This window comes from Ceratotherium simum, chromosome 15 (genome assembly GCF_057802395.1).
Source record: "Ceratotherium simum simum isolate JZ-2026a chromosome 15, ASM5780239v1, whole genome shotgun sequence".
NCBI lineage: Eukaryota > Metazoa > Chordata > Mammalia > Perissodactyla > Rhinocerotidae > Ceratotherium > Ceratotherium simum.
In genome coordinates this window covers 23,280,503-23,297,533 of record NC_141914.1, presented here as the reverse complement: position 1 = coordinate 23,297,533, position 17,031 = coordinate 23,280,503, and the positions used below count along the sequence as shown (strand labels likewise).

General features: G+C 40.0%; 1 pseudogene; it reads right to left on the bottom strand.

Moving 5' to 3' along the window:
- Positions 1-10,218: 10,218 nt before the first annotated feature.
- LOC101399324 (large ribosomal subunit protein uL2 pseudogene) lies at positions 10,219-13,108 on the bottom strand (annotated as a pseudogene).
- Positions 13,109-17,031: the final 3,923 nt, after the last annotated feature.

Below are 17,031 nucleotides of genomic sequence, written 5' to 3'. Positions count from 1 at the left end.
AGTATGTAGAAATGCAATTGATTTTTGTATATTGATGTTGAATCCCGCAACTTTACTGAATTTGTTTATTAGTTCTAACAGTTTTTTTATGGAATCTTTAGTGTTTTCTATATACATCATGTCATCTGCAAATAGAGACAATTTTAATTCTTCCTTTCCAATTTGGATGCCTTTATTTTTTGCCTAATTGCTCTGGCTAGGACTTCCAGTATGATGTCGAACAAAAGTGGCGAGAGTGGGCATCCTTGTCTTATTCCTGATCTTAGAGGAAAAGTTTTTAGCTTTTCAACATTGAGCATGATCTTTAATGATTATTGTTAATTGAACTGATGGTTTTCTTTTTTTAAGTAGAATGTACATATGAATTTACATATCTTAGCCAATCACATCCTAATTATTGGGTTCATGGCATTCTGGCCATTTGGTGTTTCCTGGACATCCCTAACTTCTCTGGTCATGGAAAATTCTTGAAACTGCAAGAAAAGCAAAAGGTAACAAAAATTCTAGCCAAGACAAGGCAAAGAAAAATAATATTTCTGGCCACAGAGTGCTCTGGCTTTCCATCCAGGGTGGTTGCCAGTAATGGGCAAAGAGTGAGGCCTCCAAAGATATCCCCAAAAGGTGAGTTCTGAGCCTCCATGAGTTAGAGTTAGTACCTTGCAGTGGGTTAGGGATGGAGATGCAATAGGGGGAGGGAAGCCTGGGATTGGGATGTAAGGTGGCTGTTTAACTCGTATCTGCTTTTATGGTCCTCAACTTGGCTAACTTCCAAGAGGCTTATGCAGATGTTCTTAGACTGAAGGAAGGACGAATGTAGCTAAAGCCACAAGTATGGGTGCTGTGCCTGCCCCAGGGAACTCCTTTCGGTGCCAGGATGCTAAGAGTGAGGGTGGGAGCACAGTTTGGAGGGTTGTAGAAACAACAAAGTTGTCAAACATCCTTCAAGAATAAGTCTTTCAGCAACCTGCAGCTTTTCTCACTTCAAAAGTGAGTGTGGCAGTGATCATCTTCTCCTCCTTCTCCACAGGACAAAGGAAATGGTGGTCTCAACAACTTCAGTGGCGTCTGGGTACTCTCAGAACAATGCAGAAAAGCTTGTATGACCTCAAGGATCATTTAGACCTTTGCTCCATAGCCTGGTCTGTGAATTGAGTTCTGTTTTTCCCCTTTGAGGGGAGGGAGAAGGGAGTTGTAGGGACTACCCACCCTTGATACTCATCAAGTGAGCTGGCAATACTGGAGTTGGCTCAGTCAATTTTTATGTCTGATAATAAATGCCAAGGTGGAGTAATTTATGCAATCAATGTTATTGTACCTCTCCCTAGGGAGAAAATTCTGTCCCTGCCAGAAACACACACTAGGATCATAGGCATCGCCCAGCATGACTTTGTGTCAGCTTATGCCCTGGGAAACATGGACTCATGCATAAACATAGGGCCCTGCTCTCAAAGGCTCCTTGATAAATGTTAATTTATAAGTTTGGCTTCTGCATGAATTGTGTTGCTGGGTTCAACTTAGCAGTGCTTCCCACTGTATGATCTTGGGACCACCTACACCACATTCCCCTGGGATGCTTGTGCATTGCAGGTTCCTGAGCCCCATCCTACATTTATTAAATTACAATCTCTAGAGTGAGCCCTAGAATCTGCATTTTAAAAAGTTCCCTAGATGATTCTTGTGTGTATGAAATTTAGAGGCCTAGCAACTTACAATGTCAGTGTCCTAAGCCTACAGATGGTAGGGTTGTGAGAAGGTGGAAATCTGGAAGACCAGTCCATTGCTAGACGGCAGCCATTTTTACAAAATGAAAACAGCCCAAGGAAAGAGCTAAAGCAGATGTTGGTAATATGTGCTATTCATATTGAGATGAATGCAAGTCTGTTCTGGGTTCACGTTATAGAACACCCAGCTGGGGGGATGTAATGTGCCAGTTCTTAAAAGTGTTTGTCCTAGGCCCAGAGGCCATGCCCCCAATCCTAGCTGACGAGTCTGTGCCTGGGTGGGTAGAGTTCTTTAATCAGCTGGGGACAGACGATGGTCACAGCACTACTACATTGTCAGTCAAAAGCCGAACTTACTGTGAAGTCCCCTTGCCTTCTGTGTCATTTCCATTTTAACCTTTCTAGTTTTCCTTTTCCCCTGCACTGATCCAGCCACCCTGGGAAAGAATGGAAGGCAGAGTTAAACTTTAAGACTTCTCTTATTTTAACATCCATTGATTTTAGAAATACTGTATTCTGGATTGCCTTCTAAAGACTGAAACAGAGCATTAGCAACCCAAACCTTACATTAAACTGAAGAAATGAGGCCTGGGCACAATGCTTCTGAGATGCTGGAAACCTGCAATTTAAAGGCTCATTGCACAAAAACCCAGGGGCAATATTGCTAGGAATTACTTTAAATACACTGGCAGTTAGGATTTCACAAGGTCTCTCAAATTCCCCCTTCCTTGCTGTTTTCACAAATAGCACTCCATCAAAGCTTTCATCACCCCCTTACTGGGTTATTGCTGACACTTCCTGGCTGGGTTCCATCCTTCTAGTTCCTCCTGAAAAACAAACTCTTTCTCATATACCTTAAAAAAAATGTTGCTCCATAACTTAGGAACTTCCTGTCATCCATCAATTCCATTAAAAATTCTTAAGAATCGCACTCAGGTACTCAAGGTTCTTCTGGAGCCAGCCCTCTCTCTCAGAACTCCCTTCCAGTTGGGTCTTAGTGTCTCTCACACCTCTTCCTCATTCTCATTTTTGCCTCCATGCTCCTGCTCATCCAATGCCCCTTGACAGGGATGTTATTCCTCCTCTTCTCCATCAATTTACATTCAGTACTGCTTTCAAAAAGCACATCACTCAGAGCCTTCTGTGGTTCTCCTTAGCTCTTGGTTTGCACTACACATTCCTGTTATCTCACTTATATTCTGTTTATCTTCTCCACGATCTGATTGTAATCTCTTCCATGGCAGAGACTGTTGCCTTGGCTGGTACCCATTCTATCTCCTAGATTATGAAACACAGCAGCTGCCCAGCAATGTGTGAGCAAATTCATAGGTCTCACCACTTTCTTATTGGGAGAAGGGGGCAACTAGCCGCCATAGACTTCTGGAGTCCTTGAGGGTCGTTGGCTGAAAACGTCTTGGTCAAGTTCTCCATTTTGCAGTTGAGGAAACTGAGGATCAGTTGGTTGAGGATCAGTGCTTGTTAATCACAGGACTGAGACTAGAATTAACTACCAGTATAAATGGTCTTTTCTTAAGAATCCAAAATAAAAAAAAGTCCAGTCAATCACTGCCATCAAGCAGTGTGTCTGGTATCTGTCCACTATTTGTGTCTCTCTAATGATGAAACATAGTTCCACACATGCAAGAAAATAAAGAAAATGGCTGGGCTTTAGAGAGACAAACAGCTTACTGGCAAGAAAAGCAGGCACCCCTGCCAACTGTGGGTAGCCAGAGCCTTGGCAATCTCTGTCACGGGCAGCAAGTGAGGACGCGCCAGAAAGCAGGCCAGGATTGAGAAACTTGGGGAACAACTGGAGCAGGTTTTGAAATTGCAGACAGAATCCTCACTGGCCCTGGTTATCATTCCTTATATATCTGGATTTCAGTATAATTCACACAACCCTAATCACAATCGGAAATTTTCCATCTTGAATCGATCATCTATTTCTACCCTGCAGTATTCTAAAAAGGATTTGAATCAGCATGCCTAGGTGCTTAAAACACAGCAACAAGATAAACTTCTACTATAGGTAATTGAGGAAATGGGCAATGGAGGAAGGAAGGAAAATAAGAATAAGAAGAAAAAAAAACAAAAGCCAAGATGCGGTTATTACACTACATGCTGGCTTCTCTAAGGCAGGTTTAGTTGCCAGAAGCAAGCTACAGATTTGGCTTTGAAGGTCCTTGGAGCCAAAGCAAAGAAGGAAACAAGGTCAGTTGTATAATTCATGGAGAACAGGAAATAAAAACAAACTAGTTTCTTATGATAAGCACAGCTATTTCCTGAAAGCAAGGCCTGGTGGGCATTTTTCCTATGGTCCTAAGAAGAGGAGATGTGTAAAGCAGCGAGGGCTGTCTTCAACACATCCCTACGGTAAATGGAGGTTCCACAAGACTTAGAAATTCTGTTTCTCATAGACAGGCTGAAGGGCAGCTCAGAAAAAAGTAGTTTTGAGTAGCAAAATGGTCAGTGTGAATCCCTTGAGCTCACTTAATTCAGGGATAAAATCTATTCAGAAAAATGGATTCACTGGATTTCCTTTAGGAAGTCTTCCATAAATACTGTTTCTCACAGGTGGACAGCCAGGAGTTCAAGGTTATACCCCTTGATGATCAGCTGGGCTTCCGATTCTCTGCACTGCCTTCCAAGGGCTGGTCCAGACGTTTTGACAGTTTGATCAGTTACTCATCTAGTCTTTTCTTATACATGAGCTGTTTGGCAATCTGTTTGTCTGGTCTAAACTTAAGTTTAAGGCCTGATAGTTTGAGCTAAGCCAGTAAAGTGCAAGGTTGCTAGGTTGCACAATTCCAAGGGCATTGTTTACACTGAATTCTGAAATGGAACTTGAGTTTGTGGGATGTTTTTACTAAGAACACTTCTTTATTTTTCAGTAAAAATGTATGTAAAGGGCAAGAAGTCTTCAATGGGATGGATTTAAATTCATCTCAGCTCTCAAAGGAGGGCTCACTGAAGGTAGAATAGCACAGTGCTTAATAAAAAGGATTTTGAAGTCAGAGAAGACTGGGTTCAAGAATCTGTGTATTTCTGTGATGCTGGGCAAGTGACTTCGCCATTCTGAGCACCAGTTTCCTTGTCTGTAAAATGGTGTTATTAATAACTAGCTCACAGGGCTGTGAAAATTGAATGGAAAATGTATGTAGAGTATTTCACTCAGTGTCTGGCATATGTATAGTGAGTGTTTCATAAATGGAAGCTAGTCCTATTTTCATTTCCAGGTATCATAGCAACCATAGCAACCATCCTTACCTTTTGCATCCTCAGCTGCATCTTAAAGGATCCAGAAATGTAAAGAGACATGAACAGAGTAAAACAGTATAGAAGAATATATTTGGACTTTTTGGATTTTTTTTTTTTTTTTTTTGGCTGGGAAAGATTTGCCCTGAGCTAACACCTGTTGACAATCTTCCTCTTTTTTTTTTTTTTTCCCTCCCCCAAAAAATACATAGTTGTATGTTCTAGTTGTAGGTCCTTCTGGTTCTTCTAGGTGAGCTGCCCCCACGACATGGCTACTGACAGACAAATGGTGTGGTTCTGCACTCCGCAACCGAACCCGGGCTGTCAAAACAGTAAAAGTGCCGAAATTTAACCACTAGGCCATCAGGGCTGGCTCTTGGATTAATTTTGAATATTTGAAATAGATGAGATAAAAAGTCTCATCCTTATAACCAACCCAGGCTGAGTACCTAAGTACTTTTTTCTCCTTTCCTTTCCTGATATAAAGTGTGGTCCTTAGTGGAGATGCTGAGTGCGTAATGCTGGATGGTCTCTTGGTTTCAGGGTCTACTTCCGACTGACCTCTTCATGTTCTCGTTCTCCTCCTTCTATGTTCTGTGGCTTGGTGCTGCCATTTCCCAAGTCATAAAGATGGATATCATCCTCTACTTTTCCCTTACTCTCAGCCCCCTTGTCCAGCAATCACCAGCTCTTGTCAGTTATACCGGACTCCATTCACTTCTCTCCCTCTGGCTTATACCACCCTTGTTCAGGGCACGATTCTCTCTCCCCTGAATAACAATAGCTTCCCCTGGTCTCCCCCTTCAACCACACTCCTCTTCAATTCATTCTTCACATAGCAGCCAAATATTTCTTCTAAAAAGCAAATCTGATCATGTTATTTCCTTAATTAAAATCCGTCAATAGCTTTCCACTGTCCTTAGGATATGTTTCTCACTCTTTAATGCGGCTTACAAGCCTTTTCTGATTTGGTTCTTGCTAACTTCTCCTGGGGTGCCTTTCTGTCTGCCTCTTTGCTCACCTTGAAAACTCTTCCCTGTGATTCCATCTGCCTGGCTGATTCCTCTTTATCCTTCAGGCCTGCTGTGGCCTGAAACATGTCCCCTCAAAATTCATGTGTTGAAGTTCTAACACCCAATACTTTACAATGTGACTGTATTTGGAGATAGGGTCTTTAAAGAGGTGATTAGGTTAAAGTGACATCACTAGGGTGGGCTCTAATCCAATATGACTGGCATCCTTATATGAAGAAGAAATCAGGACATAAACATACAGAGGGAAGACCATGTGAGAACAAAGAGAAAAGATGACCATCTACAAGCCAAGGAGAGAGGCCTCAGAAGAAATCCTGCTGACACATTGATCTCAGACTTCTGGTCTCCAAAATTGTGAGAAAAAAAAATTTCTGTTGTTTAAGCCACCTGCTCCATAGTACTTTGTTCTGGCAGCCCTAGCGAACTAATACAAGACCTAAGCTGGGATGTCATTTCCCATCCCCTCAACCCAACCTCAACATCTGTGCACCTCTGATATATACTCCTGTAACACCTTCTAATTGTAATTTCTCCATTAGAGTTCTTGCCACAGTGTGTTGGAATTGCCTGTTTGGCTTTTTTTTTTTGACTGTTTATTTTGCTTTTGTTTTTTGATCTGTACTCCTATCTAAACCAGAAGCTTCACAGGCAAGGACTATGTCTGTTTTGTTCACCATTTTATCCCCAGTGCCCAGTATAGTGTCTTAGACATTCCAGGCATTCAATAAATAGTTGAATGAATTGAGGATGGTTAAAATCCTGGAGGTTAAACTAACGTTAATCAAATGTCACCTAGACCTAGGGACTAGGTTTTCTCTGAAAATTCAGTGTCAGAAGTTGGTTAAAAGAACGTTAACCAGGTTATGATTCTCAGCACAAATTATAGAAATCATTCGCCTTCTACCATTCTGGTTACACAGCAACCCTAAAACCAAACAGAAGATAGCAGAGGATGGTCTGCCTGACTGATGCAAACCCCTTTATAACTCCAAATGGAGCTAAGGATAACTGATTCAGACACAAGAAGAAAAATAAGCAATTATAAGTGAAGTCTGGCCCAGATTCAGCAGTGACAGGAGGGTTCTTATCCTTCACATTCATAATTCTTCAGTAGACATGCCATGTCAAGTGCCATTCCTCCTTCTGAGTACCATGGCTATACCTCATCTGGTCTGCAAGCCAATGCAAGAAGGTGGGGCTGTCAGCCAGCCAGCACAGAGCCTGGAGACAGAGGTTGGGGTCAGGAGTTATGAAGTCCAGGACGAGTTGTCAGACCAGGTTTTTACCCAACAGGTTCTTGATGAATCACTTAACCTGTGAACCAAGACATTCATTACCTGTATGACATATCCAGGTTACTTCCTGGTTCTGCAACCAGGAACTGCAACTGTAGGGAGACAGTGCAATTGTAGGACAATCTCCCCTTTGCATCAGCAATTAGTGTACATGTGACTTGCAAAATACTTTTATTAAGCACATTAATATCTGAGAATTAAAAGGAAATAAGATAGTACATTTTCCATGGGACAGCCAAGAAATTCAATTAGTACAAAAGATTTCTTTGGTGAACAACGAAACCCAACCAGAGCTAAGATGATCTCAGGAGATGTTTCTTTTCTTTCTTATTCTTGTTGTTGAAGATTCCTGCTCTTGTTTATTTTTAAACATCCTTTTATTGAGGTATAGCATATACATGGCACACAAATCATAAGCTCAATAAATGCTTTTAGTTTTTCAAATAACATTATTTCGCTGATTATGGAAACAGCACATGCACATTGTAGAGATATTTGAAAATATGGACAGAAAATAATTATCATTAATAATCCCACTCATAATCCCACCACACAGAGATCCCTTTTAATATTCTGGTGAGGAATTTTCCAACCTTCTGCAATAGGATCTATTAAAGTGCGTACTTTATAAAATTGTGATTGTGCAGTCCATACCGCCTTTATTATTTTATTGTGAATATTCCCCTATATTATCACATATTCTTCTACAACTTGACATTTAACAGCTGCATAGAATGTTATCATGTGATCCTACCCTATTTAACCAATTCTCTATTATTGAGCATTTAGGTTTTTTTAATTTTTTACTAATACAAATAATGCTACATAAATATTGTTCTATATAAACTCCTGCTCACATATGTTTATTGAAACATATGTGAAGGAAATTGCTATTCCAATTTCCTTAGTGAAGACGATCAGATGCCCTGATTTTGTGGGTCAGGTTTGGTTTATACTTGCAAGTCCCAGGATCCTTGGTATTATGGAAACATAGGGCCACAGTAGAGAGAAGTACTCAATTGAGGAAAATAGGGTTAGAAAGTAAATTTGCCAACTTATTTCAGTAGGGATGATAGTAACAGATTGAAGACTGTGCAAGCAAGACATCTAAGAACTCATGTAATACTGAAAATTAAAAGTGTGGCCAAATAATATTTCAGATAGTGATCTATATTTTTACTCTTCTTATACTTCTCCCCTGCCCATTCAAGCTGGTGGTCACCCTGTCCTCATTGTCTCGAGAGAGGGATGCCGCATGTTAGCAGAAATCTGCAAGACTTCCTGGCTTCTGTTTCCAAGGGGTTAAATTCTAGAATAGGGAGAGAGTAGATAATGTGTCTGTCTGAAACCAAAGCAATAGTGGCTAAGGGGAAGGGAAGTGATGAATGAACAGAGATCTCTGGGGCCTGGAGCAAAGGAAGGTGGTAGGAAAACCCTAAAGAGGAAGTAGCTTCATGGTGCTTCCAGGCACACAGGATCCTAGGCAGCCTTGCAAAGATTCTGGTGCCCGAGCGTGGGGCAGGAGCAGAGGGGCATGCTGACTGGACTGTGGGACATCTCCACTGCAAACTGGGCAGGCTTGTGACCTGGAACCAGATTGTAACCCCTATTCCCTCATCTTTGGCACCATGTAAGGTTCTGGAGCAATGGCACAAGCCAAAGTGAGTGAGGGGAACCCCCAAAGAATTAAGGCTGCTTCCCTGTGAGATGAGAGCTCAAAACAGAAACAGAAATTTAGAAAATCAAGTTATATTTCCTTGACACTTGGGCTTATGGTTTGAGATTTATACCCACTATAATTCGTCTATTTTCTGTAGAAATTAACAAAATTTTCAAAAATCCTAAAAAGAGTACTAATGGGAAACAGTGTCATTCTCAGCTATATTGCTTCAAATCCAGGCATATATTTTTATGGGGTGTAAAGCTTTCTGGGGCAGAGTGGTAGGACATAATCCATGTAAATTTTGATAATATCCTGGAGTTATTTAAAAATATCTGACATTCCTTCACACCATTTCAAAGGAATGAAGCAGTGACTTGGACATTTTAAGAATTGATTTATAATATTTAGAAACTTTAGAATTTGCTTTAGAAGTTTAAAAGTATGCTTTAGTGTTTATATTAACTTTCAGTGCAAGTTAACAATGTCACATGTTTTACCATTCAGTAAAGTCAATTAGTGGCTTATCAGGGTCTCTAATGTTCTAGCTTGATCTAAGAGTCAAACTTAGAGTATTTACATCATGAGCTCTATTCTCTCTGGCTACCCTGCAAAGATAACATTTCTCATAACCAGATTTGTGATAAGGATCAGACAGAGAACATTGCAGGTTATATTATCTGGTAAGTTCACATTGGGCAACTTTGCTTTGAAGTCTTTTAACCTGATCTGATTGGCCAACTAACTCTCAGAGGACTTGATTCAAATATAAGTGACCTAATGCTTTACAGGGAGATGTGGAGATGAGAGAGAGAGAGAGAGAAATAGACATGATGGAGAGACAGACATCGAATGAATGGATAACTGCTTTTCTAGAGGGGTCTGAACTAGAGAATTAGAGTCCTAGCTCTTCCTCAGTACTTATGTGATCTGAGGTAAGCGGGTTAAACCTCAAGGCCCCCCTCCTCCCCACCCCGTCACTGTCCCCTCATCCCCCAAATTCCTCCCCTTCCTCATGTGCCCCAAGAATGCTAGTAGTCTCCACCGACTTCCACGGGGACAGGCTCACGTGAGAGATGATGTGACCGAATGCTGCAAAGGCCCTGGCTCACCTGGGCACTCGGTGTTCACGCCCCCAGGGTCCTCCTCTTTTCTGATGAGGCTCCTTAAAATTTAGAGAGAGACTTATTTATGGAGACTGGCCATTTTATAATCCATATCTCCTTCCAGCAGAAGTGTTTTTTGGTTTTTTTTTAAGTAGCAGAAGGACAAACTTGACCGAGCGCTCTGGCCCTAGTTCTCTTTCTCTGCACGGTCTTGGTGCCCCGGAGACGCCGGATCAAGCGGCCAGTGATAAGACCCCCTCTGCGGTCGGCAGGGGCATCAAGATCAAGGCCACACTCCGCACGCGTGGCCAGTAATTCCTCTTTGCCTTTTACTCGAGGTAGGCACGGCCGGCCTTCAGGATGGGCTTGTCGTAGCGGCCACCTCCGGGCACCACGCCGACCACAGCTCTAGAGGCTGGCCAAGGAGATGACCTTCTTAGAGCCCCAGGCAACTTCACTAGGGTCTTCTTGGTCTTGACGTTGTGGGAGCTGATGGTGGCGTAGTTCCCGGAGGCTCGGCCCCCTTGCCCCAGTCTCCAAGCTTCTCCTCCAGGTAACACAGGACAGTGCCCTGGGGCATGGTGCCCATGGGGGGCACATTGCTGATGTTGAGCTGGGCCTTCTTGCCGCAGTACACGAACTGGCCGACGTGGATGCCCTCGGCGGTGACGAACAGCTCCGTCCGCTTCTTAAACAGGCACGGAACACGGAAGACCACCTAGGTGAGTGGCGCAGCCCGGGTCGTGGGTGACATCCTTCACGATGCCCTTGATGTAGCCGTGCCGCTCCGCGAACTCCACAGCACGCAGACGCGCGGCGCCCTTGCAGGGTTTCACGCGCGGACGGCAGAGCCAGCGCCTTTCCTTTGCCCGTGAATCGCGGGGCGCAGTGTGGCTCACGGTCAGCGCCCGGTCGGACCAGGCCCCGCAGCTGTCCCCCCAGGAGAAGTTTTAAGGCTGCTCATCGCCAGGTATGGCTCTAAAAGCAGGTAATTTCTTTCTCTCCCTCTCCACAGTTTAAAGACATTTTGCACGAACTGGTCATAATTGTAGATTCTCTAGGTTTTATTCTCAAAGCTGTTATAAACAGTTCCATGGTCATCGAGCTGGTCAGATCTTGTCTCACGGTCTCAGGCGAACAGAGGAGAAGGACAAATGCAGGGATTCTTGTTCGCTCTCGTACTTTGGAATCCGACCCCGTGGAAGAAAGAAAGGACTGAGAGGAAGTCGAGTTGAGACCTTTCTGGAACGCGCTGTTCCACGAAGTCAATTTACATTAGCCATCCTCATTTACAGAGGATGTTACAGCAGAGTTCGTGGAACACTGATGTTCTTCTGCAGCAGAACGGAGAAGTGAGGTTTTTGGGGGTCTTTCTAACTGGGAATTTTCAAGTCGAAGCAACAGTCAGGCAGTGATTCTCAGATGCATGCAAACAAGTCTGGGAATCTCTTTGTGGTGAGGGGAAAGGAAGGGCATGTAAAGTTTGAAAACCCATATTTGTATATATGTTTAGAAGATTACTTTTAAAATAACATGAAGTACATACGATGTGACAGTGTTTTTAATTCTTATCTAATGGGGATATGAGAAAATAAAGCTTGAGAAACTGCTTTAGGCTGCAAAAGAAGGTGCCAGAAGGTATAAAAGTATAGCCCCAGTGTGTGCTAACTAGGAAATCAATAGCAGTTTAATCAATATACAGAGTTACAGAGCTGGAGGGAGCTTAGAGACCACGTGGCCCAGGGATCAGCAAACTACAGCCCCATGAGCCAAATCCAGGCTGGCTGCCGGGTTTCTTTATGACGCGCTAGCTAAGAATGGTTTTTACATTTTTAAATGGTTGAGAAAAAAATCAAAAAGAGACTAATGTTTTATAACATGTGAAAACTATATAAAATTCAAAGTTCAGTGTCCATAAAGTTGTATGGGAGCACAGCCACGCTTATTGGTTAATGCCCTGTCTATTGCGGCTCTCCTGCTACAAAGGCAGAGTTGAGTAGTTGTGACAATGTATGGCCCGCAAAGCTTAAAACATTTATTATCTGGCACTTTACAGGAAAAAATGTTCTAACTCCTGATCTAGCTCAGGGTTCAAGCCAAGAAATTGAGGCCCTGAAAGGGTAAGTGGCTTGCCCAAGCTCAGACGGCTAAATAATAGTAGGTTCTTAGTATTATTCATGATATCCCTTTTCATTCTATGTCTTTTTAGTTGTCATTACTACGTCAGCAGTTCTCTTCTCTCTTTGAAGTTTTTCTAGCTCCAAAGATCTTCCCTAATGGAATTTTCTAGAGTGTACCCACAACTGTTTTTGACAAAGACAGGATATGTTTTGCTTTGCTTCAAATGCCCTTTTAAAGGATATTCAGGATTTTGCTGACCTTTCCAACTAAAGCATCTTGTGACCTGCCTGAAATTTCTTTATAAGTTAGTTTCTGAATCCATTAACAGGCAGTTTATTACCTTTTAAGAACTTTACAGGCAATTAGGATCTATTGCCACCAAGTGGCCAATGACACCTTGGTATGCTTGCCCAACTGAGCTGTCATAGAATTATCATAATATCACAAGGTCTCATAGTTGGAGCAGACCTTAAATTCCAACCACTTAACAATGAGTCATTGGTTAAAGAGATTGTAAAGCTCTCTAGTCAATTTTAGAAATAAAAATAGAGGGTTTATTTTAGACAAGCATGCATACTTAGTTACTTTTAAAGCCAGATATAAAGAAATGCAAAATCTCAAATACAATTTGGTGCTATCCGCAAGGCTTCAATTGTTGATAAAACTGACCCTGTTGTTAGACTATATCACAGCTTTTTAACTCATTCTGTTGTTTACATTTAAGTACCCCTCAGAGGTGTTTTAAAACAACCTGATATTATCAGCCCTCGCAGCTTGCTGGTATTTATCTTTTTATTAAAAGAGAAGTTGGTGGCCTCTGTAGCTGCTTACCATCCATCAGGACAAGCCTGCTCTCCTTCACGGCCCTTTCTCCTGTCACGTAATAGTGAACCGTGTGTTCATATCTTCTACCCATTTTTATACTGGGTTCTTGGTCTTTATTTCCTTTGACTTCTAAAAATAATTTATATATTAGGGATATTGCGCCTTATCTGTGATATATGTTGCAAATATTTTTCTGTCAGTTAGTGATTTGTCATTTGACTTTACTTTTGGTGTTCTTTTATGTGATGTGACAATTTTTTTATTTTTACATAGTCAACTATATCAGTATTTTCTTTTACTGAATCTGGATTTTGAGTCACAGATAGAAAGTCTTTCCCCAAGTTCAGGTTGTACAGGAATTCACCATTGATTTCTTCTAGTATTTATATGATTTTATTTTTTACATTTAGATATTCTGATCCATTTGAAGTTTGTTTTTGTATATGGTTTGAGGTATGGATCCAATTTTATCTTTTTCGAAATTGTTTTCAAGTTGTCCTCACATTATATATTTACCCCAGTGATTTTTAGATGCTTCCTTCATCGCATTCTAAATTTCCACATATACTTACGGTTTAATTCTGGACTTTGTATTCTGTCACATAGATCTGTCTGTTCATGTGCCAATACCAAACTTAATTATAGAAGTTTTATAATATATTTTACTATCTGGTACAGCTGCTTTTCTCTTATAGCTCTTCTTTTTCATATTTTTTAAAAAAGCTATACTTGCATGTTTATTTTTCCATATGAACTTTAGTATCAGCTTTCTAGTTCCAGAAACAAGCTTATTGGTATATTTATGGAGAATCCCATTTAATTGAGAAATAAACTTGGGAAGACATCTTTTTAATGTGAGTGATCATATTTGAGAACATAAAATGTCTTTCCATTTGTTCAAGTCTATTTTTGGGTGTTTCAGGAGGTTTTAAAGTTTTCAGGTTTTTTTTTTTTTGGTGAGGAAGATCAGCCCAGAACTAACATCCATGCCAATCCTCCTCTTTTTTCCGAGGAAGACTGGCCCTGGGCTAACATCTGTGCCCATCTTCCTCCACTCTATATGGGACACCGACATGGCATGGCCTGACAAGCGGTGCCTCGGTGTGCGCCTGGAATCCGAACCCGGGCCGCTGGCAGCGGAGCACTCGCACTCAACTGCTACACCACAGGGCCGGCCCCTAAAGTTTTCAGGTTTTAAAGTTTTCTTCATATTGATTTTGCCCATTTCTTGTTAAGCTTATTTCTTTGAATTTATTTATTTTTGTTGCTATTGTAAACAGGGCTTTCTCCTTGATTATATCTTGTAACTGGTTATTGTTATCTAAAGGCTATTGATTTCTATACATTAGTTTTATATCCCGCTAATTTTAGAATTCTTTTGTTACTTAGTTTTACCATGGATTCTCTAAGATTTTTTGGGTATACTATTGTGTCATCTGTACGATGCGGGCTTTAGGACTGAGGTGTATATATTTTATTACATTACGGAAATATGAATTAATTCCTATATTCTTGAGTGCTTTTTTACATCAGGAATAGGTGTTGAGTTTTGTCAAATATTTTTCCACCCTTTATGGAGGTCATCATATGATTTTTCTCCTTAGATCTATTAATATGGTGAATTATAGTAATTGATTTTCTAATAATGAACCACCCTTGTACTCCTGGAATAAAGCCATTGGACATGGTGTATTATTTTCTTAATGTGGCATCGGATCTTGTTTACTAATATTTTAATTTAGGATTTTTGCATCAACATACATAAGTGATATTTTTCTGTCATTTTCTGTACCTTATTTTTGTCAGGTTTAGGAATCAATGTTATGCTTTAATTCATGAAAAGAAAATTTGGATGTTTTCTCTCCTCTAGAACAGTTTGTGTTGCATTGGGATTATCTGGTCTTGGAGGACATGATAGAATTTTCTTTGAAACTGAGCCTGCTGCTTTTTTGTGAGTAGTTCTTGGATAACTTTCTCTATTTTTGTGTGGACGTTGATGTGTTGAAGCTTTTTATCTCTACTGGAGTCAGTTTTGATAGACTGTATTTTAGTAGGAAATTATCCATTTCATCTAAATTTTCAAATGTATTTGCATAGTGAAGTACAAAAGATTCCCTTGTGATTTTAAAAAATATTTTCTTTGTTTCAATGATTATTTCCCTTTTGTCATTTATTATTTTGTTTGATTTTTGTTAGTTTTTCAGAGAACCAGAGTTTTGATTTATTAATTAGTTCTACTGTTTTTCTGTTCTTTACCTCATTGATTTTGGCTTTTAGATTTATTAGTTCCTTCCTTATCCTTTCTTTTGGTTACTTTGTTTTTATTTTTCTAGCTTTTTGAATTTAAATCACTTATTTTCATTGTTTAATTTTTATTGCTATGAGTGTTTAAGACTATGAATTTTCCTCAGATCACTTTTAAGTGGATCCTGTAGATTCTAATATGTAGTGTTTCAGTCTTGTTATTTTTTTTCAAATTCAGTAATTTCAAAGAAAATAATTCATATTTTCCCTTTGATTCAAAAATTGCTTAATAGAAGGTTTCTTAATTTTAAGGTGAAATGGCCTTTTTGTCTTTGATTTTGCCATTAATGTCTAGTTTTATTGCATTGTGATTATCTTAATTCTCTCTCTCTCTTTCTTTTTTTGGTGAGGAAGATTGGCCATGAGCTAACAGCCGTTGCCAATCTTCCTTTATTTTATATATGGGACGCTGCCACAGCATGGCTTGATGAGTGGTGCGTAGGTCCACGCCTGGGATCTGAACCTGCAAATCCCAGGCTGCCAAAGCAGAGCATGAGAACTCAACCACTATGCCACTGGGCCAGCCCCTCTTAAATCTCTTTTTAACTAGTATCTCCCTTTTTCTCCATTGATTTATTGGAGAAACCAGGCCGTTTATCTCGTATAATGTTCCATGTCCTGGATTTGGCTGTTTGCTTCCTCATAATGTCATTTAACTTATTTTTTAATATTTCATGTTTCCTGTAAATTGCTGTTTACACCTAGAGGTTTGATGAATCTGATTACTGTTTTATGCAATAATACTTCATGGGGATGCTATATACTTCCCATTGCAATATGTCATGAGCATGGAATGTCTTGTCCTACTTGAGTGATGTAAATCTTATTCATTGGGTTTAGGTGAGTCAGCCTGATCCTCCATCATAAAGTTCACTATCAACCTTTTATGTAATGGTTTTAGCATCCACTGATATTGTACCCTCCACCCGTTATTTCATTGGGTGTAGCAAAATGGTGATTTTCCTGTCATTCCTTTTGCTATTTTTGGTTGTTGTAGTGCTATTTACTTTTTAAACAGCTTTACTGAGATATAATTTATGTATAAGAAAATGCATGTATTTGAAGTATACAATTTAATTATTTTTGACAAATTTTTATTCCAACACAGATTATTATATAATGTATTAATAAATATTATATATTAATAACTGAATTCTTCTATAAAGAAGAATTTTTCATCATCAACTATTTGATTACTCTGAAATACAGTTAATTTGTCAGTTAATTTGTAATGAGTTGGTGCCCTGGAAATGTCCACTGATGACAAAGTGTTTTTTTTTTCAATTCTTTTTTTTTGAAGGGAACTCGGTTAGAAAGGTATTATTATGAACTCATGGATTTTTATATATTTGAAATGTTCCAATCAATTAGTCACTGTCCTTTTATTAATGCTCATCTTTTCCCATGTTAGGCTCATTGGGGCCCCTTCAAATTGGCTCTTATGTCTTTTTGATACAATTCCAATAGTCTTTGATAGCTTCTTTGCTTTTTGGCACAAAAAGATGTCATCAATTTGTCTTATATATTTCCTACCACAGACCTGGAGTCAACGTTTTTCTAAAGACTCTTGGTTCCTTTTGGTGGAGAATAGTATTTAGAGCTATGGGCTTTTTAAAATGTTTTTATTTTTAACCTTTCTAAAATTATCTGTTGGTTCATTACTAATTACTAATGGTATACATTATTGACATACATTATTGGGATAATTTT